A 17574-nucleotide genomic window follows, 5' to 3' on the forward strand; every position below is an offset into this window, starting at 1 on the left:
CCTTTTCAATGACAAACAGTCGGGGAGCTGATAAAATGCGCCCTCCCACACTCCGTTCTTATGGTGCATTTAACAAGACTAAATTGGTCCAGCGCACTCGCTTGTTAGTTTTTTCCTTCCTTCTTTTAATGTCAACGATCAGCAGCTCAAGCGGATGTTCCTTGAGGGCTGCACTTCTATTTTCACAGCGGAAGTGACTCGCTCGGAAACACCCACGCAGCCACCTCCAGAAGATGCTCTTTGTCCGAACAGAAGACGGCCAATGGGAATGGAATCATTTCCATAGGAAGAATGGCTAAAAGCAAAGCGATTTAACTGTTCTGTCTGGGAATATTTGGATGGCAGGCCCAATGTGATGGACTGAGGACCTGGCTCAGGTGTGAGAGGAAGAGGGAGTCAGGTTGAAGGATTCCAGGGCTTTCACCCAAGGGCAAGCAGAAGGACAGTTTCTACCAACTTGATGTGGTGAGAAGAACAGGTTGGGTGAGGCGAGGTCAGGAGCTTGGCTTGTTGAGTGTAGGATGGCTAAGCAACATCTAAGTGGGGTGTTCAGTGATTTTGGACTCACAGATATAGGGCAGTCAAGTCTAGTTAGAGGAGAGAAGAGGGTCTGAGATCTGAGTTCTTCCCCCCACTCCCACATTTACAACAATAAGAGTATGTGATACAACACTATTACCTGAAGTCTTTTAAATTAATTCAGAGAGCTTCCACATCTGCCATCTTGGCAGATACTGGGTGAACACCTACTTTATGGCCGATTACAAAACTTCACAGTCCAGTTATAACCCACCCCCCAGTGTGCCTTGGGACCACCCTCACCAAGCAGTCTCCAGCTAATCCTGGCTGGCCACCTCCACATTCTCCTCCCCTTCACTGCTCTCTCTCCTCTTCAAAGAGCTCTTTCTTCCCCATTAGCCAACTGACAAGTGCCACCTTGTTTAGGAACAAGTCACACTGTGGGTCACAAGTCACACCCCGAGTTAGCTGAATTTTAGGGGGCTGCAAGTACCAGGAAGCAGACTCCGTCTAGGTTAGGAAACGGGTGTGTGCAGGGGGGAGGGCATTGTTGGCTTGAGTCACCAGACCATAGATAGGAGGGGAGGTGTCAGGTGAGGATGGCAGATCACATGGCCGTCATCTCCAACAGGAGTGGGGTCCCTAAGAAGGTGCACACACCACACCCTGGGTGGTTAGAAGGCACCAGCCTCAGCAGAAAGGGAGCTAACAGGTCTCTGCAAACGGTGGTCCCCAGGGGCCCGGTGGTGGCTCTATTCTTGGGCTCTCCAGCAGCTTGCAGAATGTGGGCCCAGTTCCTGGTTTGCTTGTCCACCTCCCCACGTAGACTGTGGGCTTCTTTTGGAAAAGGGCCGCATCTTATTCAGCAGCAGGTGGAAGAGTGCCCAGTAAGCAATAAGTGCTCAATAAAAGTTTGCCCATAAAAAAAATAGCCTAGATTCCTACATGGGGCACATATGCCAGAGACACACAGGTACCTCCTTGTCTTCATCTCTTCTCCTAAACCACATGCTACCTGTGACAGTAAGAAGTCCAAGTTCCAGGAGACCGAAGTCATAGCTCCCACCCTCACCTCTGCAGCAGACCGAGTGCAGGCACCCAAGCCAGTACATTCAGACAACTGAAAGTAGGATGCAGTCTAACCTCTCATCTTAAAGGTTAACAGATGTTATGTGCCAAGCAGTCAGCTAGCCTTCAGCAGTGAGGCCCCATTAGTAGAAGGGTTTGTGGTCAGCCAACCTGGGGACTTCCCTTATGTCATTCATTTTTTTTTTAATTTTTTAAAATGTTTTATTTATTTCTAGGAGAGAGAGAGAGACAGCATGAGCAGGGCAGGGTCAGAGAGAGCGGGAGTCACAGATTGAAACAGGCTCCAGGCTCTGAGCCGGCAGTCAGCACAGAGCCCGATGCGGGGCTCGAACCCACGAACCGCGAGATCATGACCTAAGCGAAAGTCGGACACCCAACCGACTAAGCCACCCAGGCGCCCCATCCCCTTATGTCATTCATGACATGAATGGTGGCTCTTTGCTGGGATTGCCAGGAGTACTTTGTGTTTCATAAGCAAGGACCCGCTGTGTACATGTGGATATATAAGACCAAGTCTCTAACACACACATGTGCGCATGCATGCGCACGCGCACACACACACACACACACACACACACCTCACGACTTGTCTCTGATCTCACAGAAGAGCTTTCAGGACTTCTGGGCTCCTGGCTGCATGAGAAGGTGTCAGGACTTCCGAAGCTATCTCTGTCTTCATCTCGGTCTCCATGGAAACCTTGAAACCAGACAGGACTAGGCCAGGCTGAGTTATTTGTCTCTAAGTGAGGAGCTACCGCAGTCCAGTCCCTGGGGCTAAGAGTTAATAAGACAACAACTTTTCAAACAGACAAGCACAACACTTCTCTGCCTCTGAATACTGGGGCCACGTAGCCTGGGGACAGTCCTTCAAATAGAGCTGAATATACTTCTGTATAAATATGGCCGGTGCTGGGGCCAAATATGGGCTATTGTCTGCAGTGGAAGGGATCTTTTAATAATTTATAACTACAGTTTAGTGATAGTAACAAATATTTAAAAAGCTATCAATAGCTGAGCACGTACTATGTGCCAGACACTGGGTGAAATGCTTTACCTAAAATCATCTCCTGTGATCTTCACAAAGACTAATCTTTCTGTAGTCACATCAATCCTCTCAGATCCCTAAGTGTCTTCATTTCCTCCCTCTGTTGGGAGTCCTCTGTGGATCAGTCATAGCGGGCTGTTGCTTTTGTTTGCTCTGCCCACACCCACTGCCCTTCTTCTGGTAACCACACTTCGATCTTCCTTTGGGAAAAGGTCTTCCCCACTCTCTGTCTGGGTGATGTTGTTTGAGACCTGACTCCATTCCAGATCCAGGGCTGGGTGTATGGCCCAGGTCTGGCTGACCAGCACCTGTCTGGACTGTGGTCATACTAGTTTGTGGATGGACACTGGCTTGAGTCAATCCTATAAGGGGTAACTTCAGGACAGTCACAGGAAATGGTTATAAACAGGACTTGTTTGAGACCAGAGTCACTAAGCTAGTAGTGGGTTTGAAACTGCTGGGAACCTCTTTGGGTTGGCTATTGTTATCCAACAAGCCCTATGCTAACGTGGCTTAAAGCAACAACCATGTAATTACCTCTCACAATCTTGTGGTTTGCCTGGGATCAGAGGGGAGGTTCTTCTGCCCCCTGTCGTGATGGCTGGGCTGTGGCCATCCAGAGCCTCTACTGGGCTGGAATGGCCAAGATGGCAGGTGATGTTGGCTGTTGGCTGAGAGCTCCACTGGGCTGTTGACCAGGGGGTCTCTGTTAGTCTCCGTACGGCTGCTCTATGTGGTTCAGGCTTCACAGTCTCGTGAATGAACTCCAAGAGCCAAGTGTTCCAAAAGGAAAAGCCCCTGTGTGCAAGTGTCTGTCATGCCCCGCTTGTAATTTCATGATTCATGTATAAACAAGATCGTATAGTGTATAGCTTTTTGTGCTTGTTTTTTTTTCATTCACCCAATGACCTCGAGGTTCACCCAGTTCGTTGTGTGTTACCAATAGCTTGTCCCTTCTTATTACTAAGTAGTATTCCATGGCATGGATGTACCACAGTCTTTTTTATCCATTCACTTGTTGATGGGCATTTAGGTTGTTTGCAATTTGGAGCTATTACAAACAAAGCTATGATGAATAGCTGTGGACCCACCTTGTATGAACATATGCTTTTGTTTCTCCTGGGTAAATAACCATGAGTGGAATTGCTGGAGTAGTTAGTAAGTCCAAGTGGAACTTCTTAAGGAACAACCAAATGGTTTCCAAAGTAATTGTACCATTTTACATGTGAGAATTCTAAGTCCTCCATGTCCTCACTGATATTTAATATGGCTGTTTTTTTTATGTTGGTCTTCTCATAGGTGGGTTGTGGTTTCTCGTTGTGGTTTCAATTTGCATTTCTCTACTGACTAATGAGGTTGATTATATGTTTGTGTGCTGATTTGCCCTCCCTGTATCTTCTTTAATAAAGCTTGCTCAACTTTTTGCCTATTTCTTTAATTGGGCTGTGTGAGTCTTTTTCTTGTTGAGTTTGAAGGGTTCTTTATACATTTGGAATACCTGGTGTTTGTCAGAAGCTTTGCAAAGATTTTTGTCCAAGGAATGGATCACAGACCTAAATGTAAAACCTAAAACCATAAGACCTGCAGAAGAAGAGAAAATATTTGTGAGCTCGAGGTTTTAAATGCAAAATCAAAGGCGTGATCCACAAAATGACAGAAGGATAAACCAGACTTCCTAAAATTAAAAACTGCTCTTCAGAAAGCAAGTCTAAGAGAAAAAAGGTTGAAGCTATTTTTATTAGATTTTATAAGCAAGTATATTGAGTCTCATGAAGATTAAGTGCTTTGCCCAAGGTTACTCCTCTGGGATGTGAGGATCCAGACCCGAAGCTGAGTGTGGGTCATTCCAAACTGCTTAGTCTCTTAGATGGTCTTCCTCTAATATTTCCTTCAAATGTACTGTGCCTCAATTCCTCTTCTAGTGAATGGGATCAACCACTTTTAAAGCACTCAGAGAGGGGGAAACTCTCTGAAACATTTTCAAAATCCAAAAAGAGAGGGGAAAAAGAAGATATACGTGTGGGGGGTGGGGAGAAAAAGTAAGAACTCCACCAACAAACTCAACGTTCTGTCTTTCGAAGCCTGTGACATGGTAACTCCTTCAGCCCCTTAGAAGGAAATGGTGAGGTTTGCTTTAGAAAAATGGTTTCCAGCCGAGACTCCAAAGGTGGTCCCTCCTTGACAGGTGCTTTGCACGCTCCTGTGTTGGCCAGTGGGGAAGCCAGGTCTCTAAGTCTAGGCCGCGAGAGTTGCCAGCAAGACTTGGCTGGGACACTGACGGTACCACGGCAACACTCACGGGGCTGCCGTTATGAGGAACCAGCCCCTCCCCCTCTCCCTTTCCTTTTCATCGTCAGAATGGAAGCGACCTGACCTCTCTCGGATCACCTGCTAGGTCTGCCGGGGTTGGGCCCACGGAAGCCTTCTTTCTCCACATGGTTCCTGTGCATTAGAACCAAGGTTAAAATAAGCACCAAGGCCATTCTGAGACGACAGAGAGGACTCAGGAGGAGCACTCACAGAAGGAGCTGGTGAAGGGGAAGGGAAAAGTGACCAGTTCCCTTAGTCTGGAAACATCAGGAGGCATTGTGGGCAAACACAATAGAAGGCGAAGGGGGTGAGGGGCCATTGTTCATAAGCACTGTTGCTTTTATAGACGCCAGTGTTTTAATCAGAACGACACCAACCTCAATGGATTTTCGTTGGTAAATTTTCATGGAGAAGAACTCACAGTCACAAAGAACTCTTTTACATGTGTCAAGCACTTTATAAACAATATTATATCTAATCTTCTAATAGCCTGGTAATGTTGGTATTGCGATCCCCATTTAAAAGATGAGAACAGTTCAGGGGCAATTAGGTGGCTCAGTCGGTTGAATGTTCAACCTTAGATAAGGTCATGGTCTCACAGTGGTGGGTTCCAGCCCCACCCCGGGCTTTGCATTGACAGTGCGGATCCTGCTTCACGTTCTATCTCTCTGTCTCTGTCTCTGTCTCTCTCTCAAAAATAAATAAACATTAAAAAAATAAGAACAGTTTATCCTGGAGAGGTTAGGGTCTCAGACTTCCTAAGTGGCGAATCCGGATTCAAACCTAGCCGTTCCACTGTGCTCTGGGAGCTCTGTGCCGTAAATGGGATAAAAGACACTGGTATAAACCGAGTGCTTCCATGGGGTCATGCTGACACAGCCCTGATGAGCTGGGGTGGCAGGCAGGAGTGGAGGGAGCAGGTGGGGGAAGCTGAGGGGGACGGAGGGGCTTCTGCAGGAAAAGGGGAGCACAGGCTTCCAGAGTGGGTGGCAGTGCTGCCCACACCTGCGCTGCTTGGGCACGAAGGGCTGGTGACAGCGGGACGTACTACGGGGCCTGCTCTCCCCTGCAGCCATCTCAGGCCAGCCGAGGGCACGGCAGGGCGCAGGTGACCTCCGGGTCCTCACTGCAGTCAGAGTCCTGCACGGGGACCCCAGGTTAGGCCCCTTTGCTCCTGGGAACTCTGGCCCAGCGCGCTGTCTCTGCCGGTTTACTCTCTCCAGTCTCCCCGGACCATGGCCTTTTGTTGAAAACAAACGTGGTGCCCAGACGGTCCTCAGTGGCCAAAACCTTTGTGAGGCCCAGGCCCCCCTGTTTCCAAAGCGGAGACAAAGCCTGATCTCCCCGCCCTCGATGATCTCACTCCAGGCATCTCCTACCAGCACCGAGACATTTCTACCCGGATTGTGCAGAGCCGTGGCCCCAGTTCCCTTGGTCAAGTTCACGGTCAGGAGGTGAGAAGGGAAATCAGCAGGTGGATGGAGAAGGACAGGATGACCTACACTTATACTCATGACTGTGCTTTGATCCCTTACTAGACCTTCAAGTGCTGTCCTTGTTCAGGCCTTTCTATACTCCAACCCAGAGTCACAGTCCTCTTGACATTGCAAAGTAGACTTTTAGACAGAAATTCTTCATTAAAAAAGAAAGCCCAGGGTCTGAGTTTTGATGGCAGAAATGTACTACTACAGGTTCAAGGGTTTCTTCTCGTTTTTTCAAACATAAACTCGGGAAGGACTTCCAACCAGCGAGGCAGAGGCTCATGAAGACATTGATGGGATTTGGAAAGTTCAAGCAAGTAAAGGCATCTGTGAACTGATGTTGCAAGCAGGACCCTGACCATGATGTTGCAAGCAGGATCCTGACCAAAGAAAGGCGCCGCTTGTGTCTGCTCCCTTCACACCCAGGAGCCCCACGTCCCCACTGCCTCTCCCACAACATGGCATGTATGTCCCTTATGGTCATTAAATGCCAGAGGAAAAGGGTGTTCCCCTGTTCCCATAGACCCCACGCGGGGGGTGGTCTACTCTAGAGAGGGTAGCTAACTTGGGGGCTTAGTCCGTGTACTCCCCCCCATGCACATGGGGTACAGGCATGGGGTACACCCAGCAAGGAGGGAGACAAATTTCCCCGCGAGGCCTGTGGAACCTTACTAATCAGACTCAGAGACAATCTAGTGCTTGAAGGGCACAGAGAGGCCTGGTTATGTAAGATCACTTAAGGGAACTTGCAGCGAGGAACCGATCACAGCATTCCTGCTCCCCGTCGAGTGTCTGCAGTGGGGTGGACACATGGTCCCAGTGACACTTTGGTCAACAGAACAGGAGGAGTCCCTGTCTCCACGGAGCTAACGTGATGCTTTTGCCGCCTGGCAATCCCTCTTTTCTGAGAGCGCACCCCGGTTTTCCTTTGCAGAAGCACCCTCTCCCCCATTCTCCCACCGCGTTCTGAGGGTAGGCGTGATGCCCCTTCCCAGCCCCAGAGGCAGACGCTGAGCCAGGCCTGGCCCCTCGGAGTACTGCACCCCCTGTGTCAGGGAAACTGGGTCAGAGATGGGACATAATAAGAAACAAACAACGTGGGTGGACCTAGAGGGTATTCTGCTAAGTGAAGTAAGTCAGACACAGACACCACCTGATTTTACTTATAATGTGGAATCTAAGGGGCGCCTGGGTGGCTTAGTCGGTTGAGCGTCCGACTTTCGCTTAGGTCATGATCTCGCGGTTCGTGGGTTCAAGCCCCGCGTCGGGCTCTGTGCTGACTGCCGGCTCAGAGCCTGGAGCCTGTTTCAGTCTGTGACTCCCTCTCTCTCTGACCCTCCCCTGCTCACGCTGTCTCTCTCTCTCTCTCCTAGAAATAAATAAAAAAAACATTAAAAAAATTTATAATGTGGAATCTAAAAAACCAAAACCAACAAACAAAGAAACAAACAAAAACACAGACTCTTAAACACAGAGAACAAACTGGTGGTGGCTGGAGGGAGGTGGGAGGGGGCAGATGGGGGAAACAGAGGTACAGACTTCCAGTGTTGAAATAAATGAGTCACAAAGGTGAGAAGTATTGCATGAGATATATAGTGAATAATTGGAAAAACATTGCTCAGTGACAGATGGTGACGTCCTTTCCCACGTGAGCACCGAGGAATGTATAGAATTGTCGCATTATTATGCGAATGTGAAACTAAGGTTACCGCTGGTTGTTAATTACACTTCAGTGAATAAAGATTAAGACCTTTTTAAAAGCCCATTTTGGTCTCTGCCCCCATTTCCTGCTAAGATTTGGTTTTTAACCCCAGATCCTGACACAGGGCTTCTAAATCCCTTAGGGCTTTCTCAGTGATACAGCGTGTTTTGTTCAGGGAACATCTGTCTGGGTGGCTCGGTCAGTTAAGCAGCTGTCTTTTGATCTTGGCTCGGGTCATGATCTCATAGTTCGTGGGTTCGAGCCCCATGTCGGGCTCTGCACTGACACCACAGAGCCTGCTTGGGATTCTCTCTCTCCTTCTCTCTCTGCCCCTCCCTGATTCATTCTCTCCCTCTTTCTCAAAATAAATAAATAAACATGAAAAAGAAAAGAATGATTTTTGTTCAAATGAGATGACTCTAGGTGGGCTCCCAAATAGGGCTTTTCACAAAAAGCCCAAGCTTTGATTAAAAGCTTGTAATTTCCAGCCCCACCTACCATTCTTCGAAGACGGAAGAGGGGCTGGAAATTGAGTTAATAATTGGTCATGTCTTCTTGTTGAAGCCTCCACAAAAATCCCTACGGCACAGGTTTTGGGGGCTTCCAGGGGGGTGAACGTGTTCAAGTGCTGATCTACGGGGCCAGAAGTTCCTGCCTCAGAACCTTCCCCGCCCTCTCCCTATGTGTCTCTTCACCTGGCAGTTTATCTGCATCCTTTATCATATCCTTCATTATGTCATGAGCCAGTAAATGTAGGCGAGTGTTTCTCTGAGTTCTGTTGGACATTCTGGCAAAATATCAAACCCAAGGAGGGAGTCATGGGAATCTCGATGTATAGCCAATGGGTCAGAAGTACAGTTGGTGACCTGGGACTTGGAAAAGTGAGGCCATCTTGTGGGTTTGGGACTTTAATTTGTTGTACCTAACACTAAACTCCACTAACAGGTGGATGTACATCTAACAGATAGATGGTGTTAGAACTGAATTGGATTGTAGGACTGGTTGGTGGGAACTGGTGTCAGGGAACTGGTTGATGTGGAAAAAACCCACACATCTGGTTTCAGAAGTGGTTAGTGTCAGGGTCAAAGAAAACTGCATTTTTCCTAGACACAACCCAAGTTCAGAGCATCCTGGTCAATCTGAAGACTCTCCTGGAATTATTGGGGCAAGAGGTGTTGTCCTCTCCTGCTGTTGTCAAGCTGGTAGAATGGAATTCTGGCACTATGAAGATTTAATCTATAATAACGCATGTTGAGAACCCTCCCTCTATGAGGCAGCTTTAGAGGAAACCAGACACAAGAGATATCATCAGTGCCCAGATCCAGCCATGCCTGATGTCCACATACTCCCAAAGTTTCATTTGCATTTGTCAGCAAATTCCCTGTATCTAAAGCCCATTTCAGTTGGTTTCTATCAATTGCAACTGAAAGAGCCCTAACCTGTGTAGTAAAGATGACCCCCTGTACTCACCGCCAGAACTACTCTTGACAAGCAAAGTCAAAGGACAAATCAAATCTCTTCCCCTCACTGTACGTGTTTTCTGCTTACACTCAGACCACTCTTGTTGTTAGTTGTCTCTTCTTCTCCACCCCCTATAACCAGCACTACTTTCCTCCCCTACGTGTACCCCACCTTCACTTCCAACACCCCAGATCTTTCTACATCACCAGCCCATTTTGGGTAGGCACTTGGCCCACCATCCCTTTGCTTCAGAATCATTTCTGGTGCCAGGAAATACAAGTCTAGGAGAAGCTTCTCTCCTACTTCCTTTTCTGGCCTCAGAGGACCCTCTTTCCTACCTGCTTCCTTATCTCCCTGCCAGGAGAGGAGATCAGACAGAATCAACATGGAGCATCTTACTGAGCTTTCCTAGGTCAGATGAGGCAAGAAAAAAAAAACTAAACCAAGAAATGCAGAATACAGCTTGTCCTATTAAGGATCAGCAGACAGTGGGGATTACAAACAAGTGAGAACACAGAAGATCTTTATTTGAGTGTGACTTGTTCCCCTAACAGTTAATAAAATTCACGCCAGGGGCCTGGGTGGCTCAGTCGGTTGGGCGTCTGACTCTTGATTTCAGCTCAGGTCATGATTTCACGGTTCGTGAGATACAGCCCTTCCAGGAGCCTGCCTGGGATGCTCTCTCTCTCTTCCTCTCATTTTGCTCTCCCCACTCTCAAAAATAAATAAACTTTAGAAAAAGAGAAATATTTAAAAAATCACCCCAGAAGTGATCTTGGTAACCTCATGTCCTCTTAGAGCTTATATCTCCAGCAACACTGTTTGGGGGACTGACTTAAGCTGTGATTAAGTTAAATGCTTTGTTTACAAAGCAGACCCTACAAGTTCAAATAAAGATGCCCTGTTTCCTAGAGTTATTGACATGACTTTAGAGGCTTAGGTCACAAGCACTAGATCTCCAGGTGTGGGGCAGGGGGAGGAAGGAAAAGAAAAGGAAACATTAACAGAGTTGTTTCTAATTAGAAGTCACAGACTCATGCCCACAAACCAAATCTGGCCCAGACATTATTTTTATTTGAATTCGTGACCAGCAGACTGATTCCACAAAAGTCCTGAGTTCTTGCTTGTCTTCAGAAGTCAGCAGAAGACTGAAGAAATGGTACCCCCATTTCTCTTGCCTACAGTTATTTTTTTAAGTTTATTTTATTTTGAGAGAGAGAGAGAGAGAGAGCAAGCAGGGGAGGGGCAGAGAGAGAGGAAGACAGAATCTCAAGCAGGCTTTGGACTGTCAGTGCAGAGCCCGATTCGTGAGATCATGACCTGAGCCAAAGTCAAGAGTCAGACACTTAACTGCCTGAGCCACCCAGGCACCCCTTGCCTACAAATTATTTTTCAACCACTTGATTAAATGTTAAATCCAAAACTCATATCAGGAACAAGAGTGCCAATCAGCTGTGAGCATTTGTGCTGAGTGGGATGACTGGTAGTTGGTAACTTAAATGTGTGAGCTGATACCACTAATTTTTCAGTGGCCTGATGCATCGCCTGTAAAACACGTCATTTCTTCATAGGACACAACTACTGTCAATGGCGTTTTCCTTCCCACAGAAGGTACATTTCTTTTTTAGAAGCATATCAGTCGTTTTGTGTGGGAAACATTATGTGACACACGGATATCGAGATACTTGAACAGGCAGGGACTATAAAACTCATTATAGCCTCTCAGTTATACCACACAGAACAGATCCACTGTACTGATAGGCGTCAGTTGGAAAAATTGGCACACTTTCAAATCTGTTCCCAATGTACAGAAAAATAAATACCATGCTTTTCGTGCCTTCATCTCCAGAAAGTATAGCCAATTAATAAAATGGTAGCAATTGCTCCTCTTCTGAGAAAACAATGACTCGTGTTTTCTTCCCATCAGTACAGAGGGGAGGTAGAGTGGTTTTTGCTAAAGATTTTTAAGAGTGGAAGAGAATCCTGGCTGAAGACAGCCTTTAAAAAGTGGTAATAGCCTCCTGGCTCTTTCGGCAAAAGCCAATGGATTTAACCAGCTCAACTCAAAGAACTGTGGCCTGAACATGAGTGGGGTGGATGGGGATGATGTATGACAGCCTGCCTAAGCTTGAGCCCTGCAAGAGTCATGGCCTTGGCTTCATTCTATCTGATGGGGGGGCAGAAGACGGGGCAGAGGGATTGGCTTGGATGCACCAGAAGCCAGGCCTAGCTTCAACATTTTTAAGTACTGATGGCATGAGTTAGACATATTAGACTGGACACTCGGCATTTCCACCAGAACTTAAAGTGTAGAGTCCCTCCAAGCAAGCCCTAGAAGGTCTGAGATGTGTCACTATCCCCCGTGGCTGCTGCCCTGCTCCAGACCTTTGTCATCTCTCACAGGGACTGGTACAGTGACTTCTATTTGGCTCCTCATTCCCCCAGTCTTCCCCTCTCCAATGCCATCCTTCCTGCTGCTGTCAAAACTTTCTTCCTAGAATACAGAACAAAAGGACTGGAGAAAGACCACTCATCCTTGGCTCAGCCACATGGGTGAAGACACTAACACCTGATCCCCTCAGTTTAGCCAGATCTCATGGGGCTGGGGTCTATTTTTCTTCCCCAGATGGGGATCCCTTAATCCCACCACCTCTTGACCCCATCAGCAAGGCTTGGGATTCACTCCCAGCCTCAGATCTCCCTTCCGAAATCCACATCCCACAGACTTTTCCCCACGTGCTTTCCTTGGATGACTTCTCCCTGCCAGGGAGCCGGAACGTTACTATATTCGACAAGGAGTCACCTTACCTGGTTCCCTCCCACTGTGAGTTCACAACCCGCCGTCCACACATCCAGAGCGAGCCCACGGGAGCTGGAACGCCAAGACACCATGAGGACAGAGGTGTCTCCTCTTCCCTTCCCTGCTGTACCCCTGAGCCCCACCAGAGCAGCGCCTGGTCAACACTAGGCTTCAGTGAATGTGGCAGCGGACAGAAGGGTTCAGCCACACTTCCAGTTCCCTTGCCTCCCTGCAGTTACCAGTGGTTTCAGATCCCTTGTAACCAGCAGTGTCACGGGGAGGCGAGGGGACAGGGATTGCTCGGGTCTCCAACGTCCAGGGCACAGAGGGGTGAACTCAGAGCATCTTCCACTCAGTCCTCACACATGTGGGGCGGTTTCCTGGACCCACCTCTCTGCCACGCCTTTCTGGGGTTGCAGACACATTTGGTGGCTCATGCCAATCCCTCCACGGGCAGCTGTCACTGAGCTTCACACTCACCTCCCGCTGGAAGTGTCCCCTTCCAGGCTCTGCGCTGCTTGCGTCTCACACTCAAGCCCTCCTTGGACACCCAGGAGCCCATCAGGCTTCACACCAGCCCCAGCTTCCGTCTCTCAGGTGGATGGTCTGCTAGCATTCAGATTCTTCTCCAAGTCCCCGGGGGCATGGCCGCCATTGTCTACAGCAGTGGCCTCATTGGCTTCCTACCATACTCACTTTCCTGCCTCCTTCACTCCTGCTTCCTGGGGTTACCCCCACCCCCGAAATAAACTCCTGCACCCAAGTTTTCATCCCAGACTTTACCTTCACAGAACCCCAAACCGAAGCATACAGCGCAACAAAATGTTCCCTGGTGGACACTTTCTGCCCCAAATCCCCATCTTGCAAATCTTTCAATTATCTATCTTTTAACCAAATGCTATCTCTGCAAAATTACTGCTTTCTGATAAACTGAAAAGACCTTAGGTAAGTTCCTAGCCATTCCCAGACCTCATTTCCCCAACAATAAAATGGAAATAATCACATCCACCTTCCCCAATTTCACTGCTGTCCTGAGAGACGGCGTCGGACAAACTAATGTGTGGTTGCAAAGGTACCAGATTTGCTAAATTTAGGTTTGCAATTGAATCCTGCAGTTTCTTGATTGAAAAAAAAATAGCCTATTTATCCTTCTTTCTGAAGAACAGAACAAGTTTTCTATTCCATTTATTAAAAGAAAGGTTTCTAATATGGATATTTTTAGACCAAAGTAACCATTCATCGAAATGGCCCTGTTACTTCTCAGTAAGAAACCGCGTTCCCACTCACTTGTACTTTTTAGAATGGAGCGTATGCCCTTTGCTGAGTTCTCCATGGGCACCCACAGTGCCCTGCTTAAAACCTAATCCAGCACCTGAGACCTGGCATGAACCTGCCCTGATCTCCTCTTGGCCATCACCCTATGGCCCTTTCATGATTTTTTCCCCTCCCCAATGTGCTGTCCTCTTACAAAGCCTTAACTATAATACAACATGTGTGTCTTTGTGCCACAGCATAGGCTGTCCCCCCGCCCTTGAGAAGCCTGCTCTTTCTTCTCCTGGTCTGCCTGGAGATCTCTGGTTTGTCTTCCAACTGTAGCCACAGGTCACCATTCTTGCCTGACATCACCCCAGGTCATCAGAGAGAACTGGCCAGTCTCTAGAATGGCCATCAAAGTACATGGGTGGCCTCGGTTTTGCCTGTGTTCCAACATTCAGCCTACGTCCCGAGGGCCTCTCAGGATGGACCCACGGCACACACTCAGGAAATGCTCTTGGTGTCAAAGCTCATCCTGTGACAAACCTTCATCTCAAGGAAATTCACGCTGTGTTGCTTAGGGCAAGTCGAAAGAATGTCTTCATGGAAGAAGGTAGGATAATCCACATGGTGGTTGGAATGATTGGGTTCCATTTCTGTGTAGGATGCCTTTATACCAGAAAAAAAAATTTTAGTGTTTATTTTTGGGAAGAGGGAGAGACAGATTGCGAGCGGGGTAGGAGCAGAGAGCGAGGGAGACACAGAATCTGAAGCAGGCTCCACCCTCTGAGCTGTCAGCACAGAGCCTGATGCGGGTTTCGAACTCACAAACTGCAAGATGATGACCTGAGCCAAAGTCAGACACTTAACCGACTGAGCCACCCGGGTGCCCTGGATGTCTTTACATTTTAACTATAAGGCATCCTGGGAAGTACAGCAGATACTTTGGTCTCTTCCAATTCAAAGTCTGCCCCAAACTTCCCCTTTCGATGTTCTTGTGTCGCTCCTGAGGGCTGAGCTCCGTGTCGCTTGGCCAGAACCCATGACAATCATAGGTCTGTGTTTTCACGCTGGGTGGGGTTACACATTCAATGGGAAGAACCTCTATTCTCTCTCCCTCTTGGGCCCCAACTCAGACCTAGGTAGGGCCTCACTTGAATTCCCTCTTCACTGCACAGGGCAGTGGGCCCTGCTGAAATCACGGGTCCAGTACTGCCACGGGCAGGGGACCAGGCTTGATTTGTGACCAAAGAAGCCATCACTGGCTCAGATCTTAATAAAGTGGCTTGGACAGCTGTGGCAAGAGGTGGTTGGCAGGGAAGGACTCAGGCATCTTTGCAACTCTGGCCTTACGATCTTCAAGAGCACCAGCGTCCCATTTCGACCTCGAGTGATCCCTGTCACGCTGATAACAGTGTCAGCACAAAAGACCAGCATGAACTAGAAAGTGGCCCTAAGAACTGACCTGAGGGCTGCACACTGGCGAAGCCCAGAAGCTGGCAGCATCGTGGAGGGAAGGTCCGCTCTGAACCAGGGCCCACAGTCCACATCGGAAGGCTGTAAATCCTCAACACGCACGCCCAGGTGCTAAGCAAACACATTTTTAACCAGCTACCCGTGGGTTAACCAGTGTCTGCTCCAGCATCACCTCCCCAGCTGCATCATGGGGCCGACTACAACCCAGGGCGTTGCGGAGAGTCAGAAATAAAACAACGGATGTGCAAATCCTCTGTAAACTGTGAACTGCCATATAAATGGAAAAAAAGTATTTACTCAGTATTCCTTAAAAAAGAAAAGAAATAAAGAGAAAGAAGGGGGAGAAAAGAAAGAAAAGAAAAGCCTGAAAGTAATAAAATTGACTTTTTAGAAGTGACTAGATTCGTGCAGGATTCCTCATTTCCCAGATGCTCGTTCTGTGTCAGCGCCAGGCAGCATGATTTATTGGACCGTCTCCTTACAGGTCATTAGAGATGCTCCGTGGTCACCTTTGCTGGCCCATTTTGCAGGGGAGGACGCTGAGTCTGAGCAAGGTCATGTGACTTGCCTGGAGCCACAAGGGGAGTAAGTAACAGAGTCTGAAGTCAAATCCATGTCTTTCCCCTTCCAATGGCTGAACTCTCTCCTGCAGAATAAATGAAGACCAGCATTAAGGGCTACTGATTCAGACCTTGTCAGGGAGTCAGCAACCGTCTCCTGCGTTCTGTCAGAGACTCAAAAGCAGGCAAAAAGGTGGGAAGGCTTCATAGCAGGAAAAGGGAAGGCTTCGGGTAAGCCCTGATTGGAGGCTGTCAGCCGGGGGAAGCTGGAGGCTGGCCGAAGAAACGTAGGGTGTCCTCTATGGTTGACTGGGGGGCGGGGGGGCACATTGGACTTTCCTCTGGGACGTCCTAACTTGGAAGCAGGGACAGATATGCGGGAAGGTGTCCGTTACTGATCGTGTCCTGGCCACTTCGGGCTGATCGCTTCAAGGGTTGAGATTTGACTTCCTGAATTACTGTAAGAGAGAGAAGTCTAACCTCCTACAAGTCTGACTTGTAGCCAGCAGGCTGGTTTCCTGGGCTGGATTCCGCAGATTGTGGGTCAGAGTTCTACTTTTATATCTGCTCTGGCGGCCGTCCATCTGCACATTCAGTTTCTCACTCCCCTCCACCACCTGACTCGAAACATACACCGTCTAAAACAGGACACATTTCTTTACTGGGGTTTTAAGAGAACAGAGGTTAATTTGATCCCGAATAGAGCAGCTCAATAAACAAAGCAGGTGGCTCATTACCTTTCTGTTAACCAAGAAAGTATCGTGAAAAGTTCTTTATTTATCGATCAGCTAGAAGGCGGGAGGCAAAGTTTGCAAACATCATGCTTATCTTCTCTGCAAGTGCAAAACTGCCCAGGGTCACTGATAAAGTTCCCCTGTGCTGAAAGTCCCCACTCAAATGTGGGAACTCAGCGGAGTTCAGAGCTCCCACAAGGTAAGGATACTGAAGCGTCTTATTCTTGCTTTGTAATCTGTAACGGAGGATGCCGAGTTAGGAGGCGGTGCCCAGCGGCAGCTTGAGAAACCTTAGAAACAGCAGGCGACGTGGTGAGGATGTTCCTAAAGGTCCTCAGTGCATAATAGAACATCTGAAACCTGAGGCTGAAAATACCCCAACGACACGGTTCTTCTTTTTAGTCACAGTTTAGCATTTTGGCTTTTGGTTTCTGGAGTTCTGAGGCAGACTGAATTAGAAAAATATATGCAAAAATGTTCCCGAGTTCAGCACTGCTGATGGGTTGGAGATGCTAACTTCTGCATCAGAGAGACCTGAATCAGAGCCTTGCATCAGTTAGGATAAAGTCCTGCTGGAGATGACGTAAAATCCCCTCTCACTGTGGCGGAAACGATTAGGTTGGAAACATCTAGCGGGGAGACAGCAGGGGGCTGATAGGGTGGCACTTTGGTGTCTCCAAGCCCCAGGCCCTGCCATCCTCAGTGCTTGGTCTCCATTGTCAAGGTCAATATCAAAGATGGCTCCTGGGGTGCCAGTCTTCCTATCTCTGTTCCAGCCTGACAGAAGGAGAAAGGAGAAGAGAAGATATACCTTCCTTTTCTTCTCTCTTCTTAGGCTTTTCATCTCTCATTATCCAGAACTTCTTTATATCATGCTGCCACCCCGCCCCTATTTCTATGTAACCTTTTTCTTGTCCACATAAAATAACCCCTGACTATACCCAGGGTTCAGCTACTAAACATGAAGCAGATATTAGATGGACCCTAGGAGTGGGCTCTCTGGATGCAGCTTCTGAGAAAAGGGCACGTATAGAAGGGAGATTTATTGGGAAGTGAGTCCAGGAAAATTCAGCATGGAGACCTTGGATCAGGAAAAGGATCTAAGGTAGGATGCAATGTTAGGGTTTTTTTTTTTTTTTTTTA

This window comes from Crocuta crocuta, unplaced genomic scaffold (assembly GCF_008692635.1).
Source record: "Crocuta crocuta isolate KB4526 unplaced genomic scaffold, BGI_CrCroc_1.0 scaffold466, whole genome shotgun sequence".
Lineage (NCBI taxonomy): Eukaryota > Metazoa > Chordata > Mammalia > Carnivora > Hyaenidae > Crocuta > Crocuta crocuta.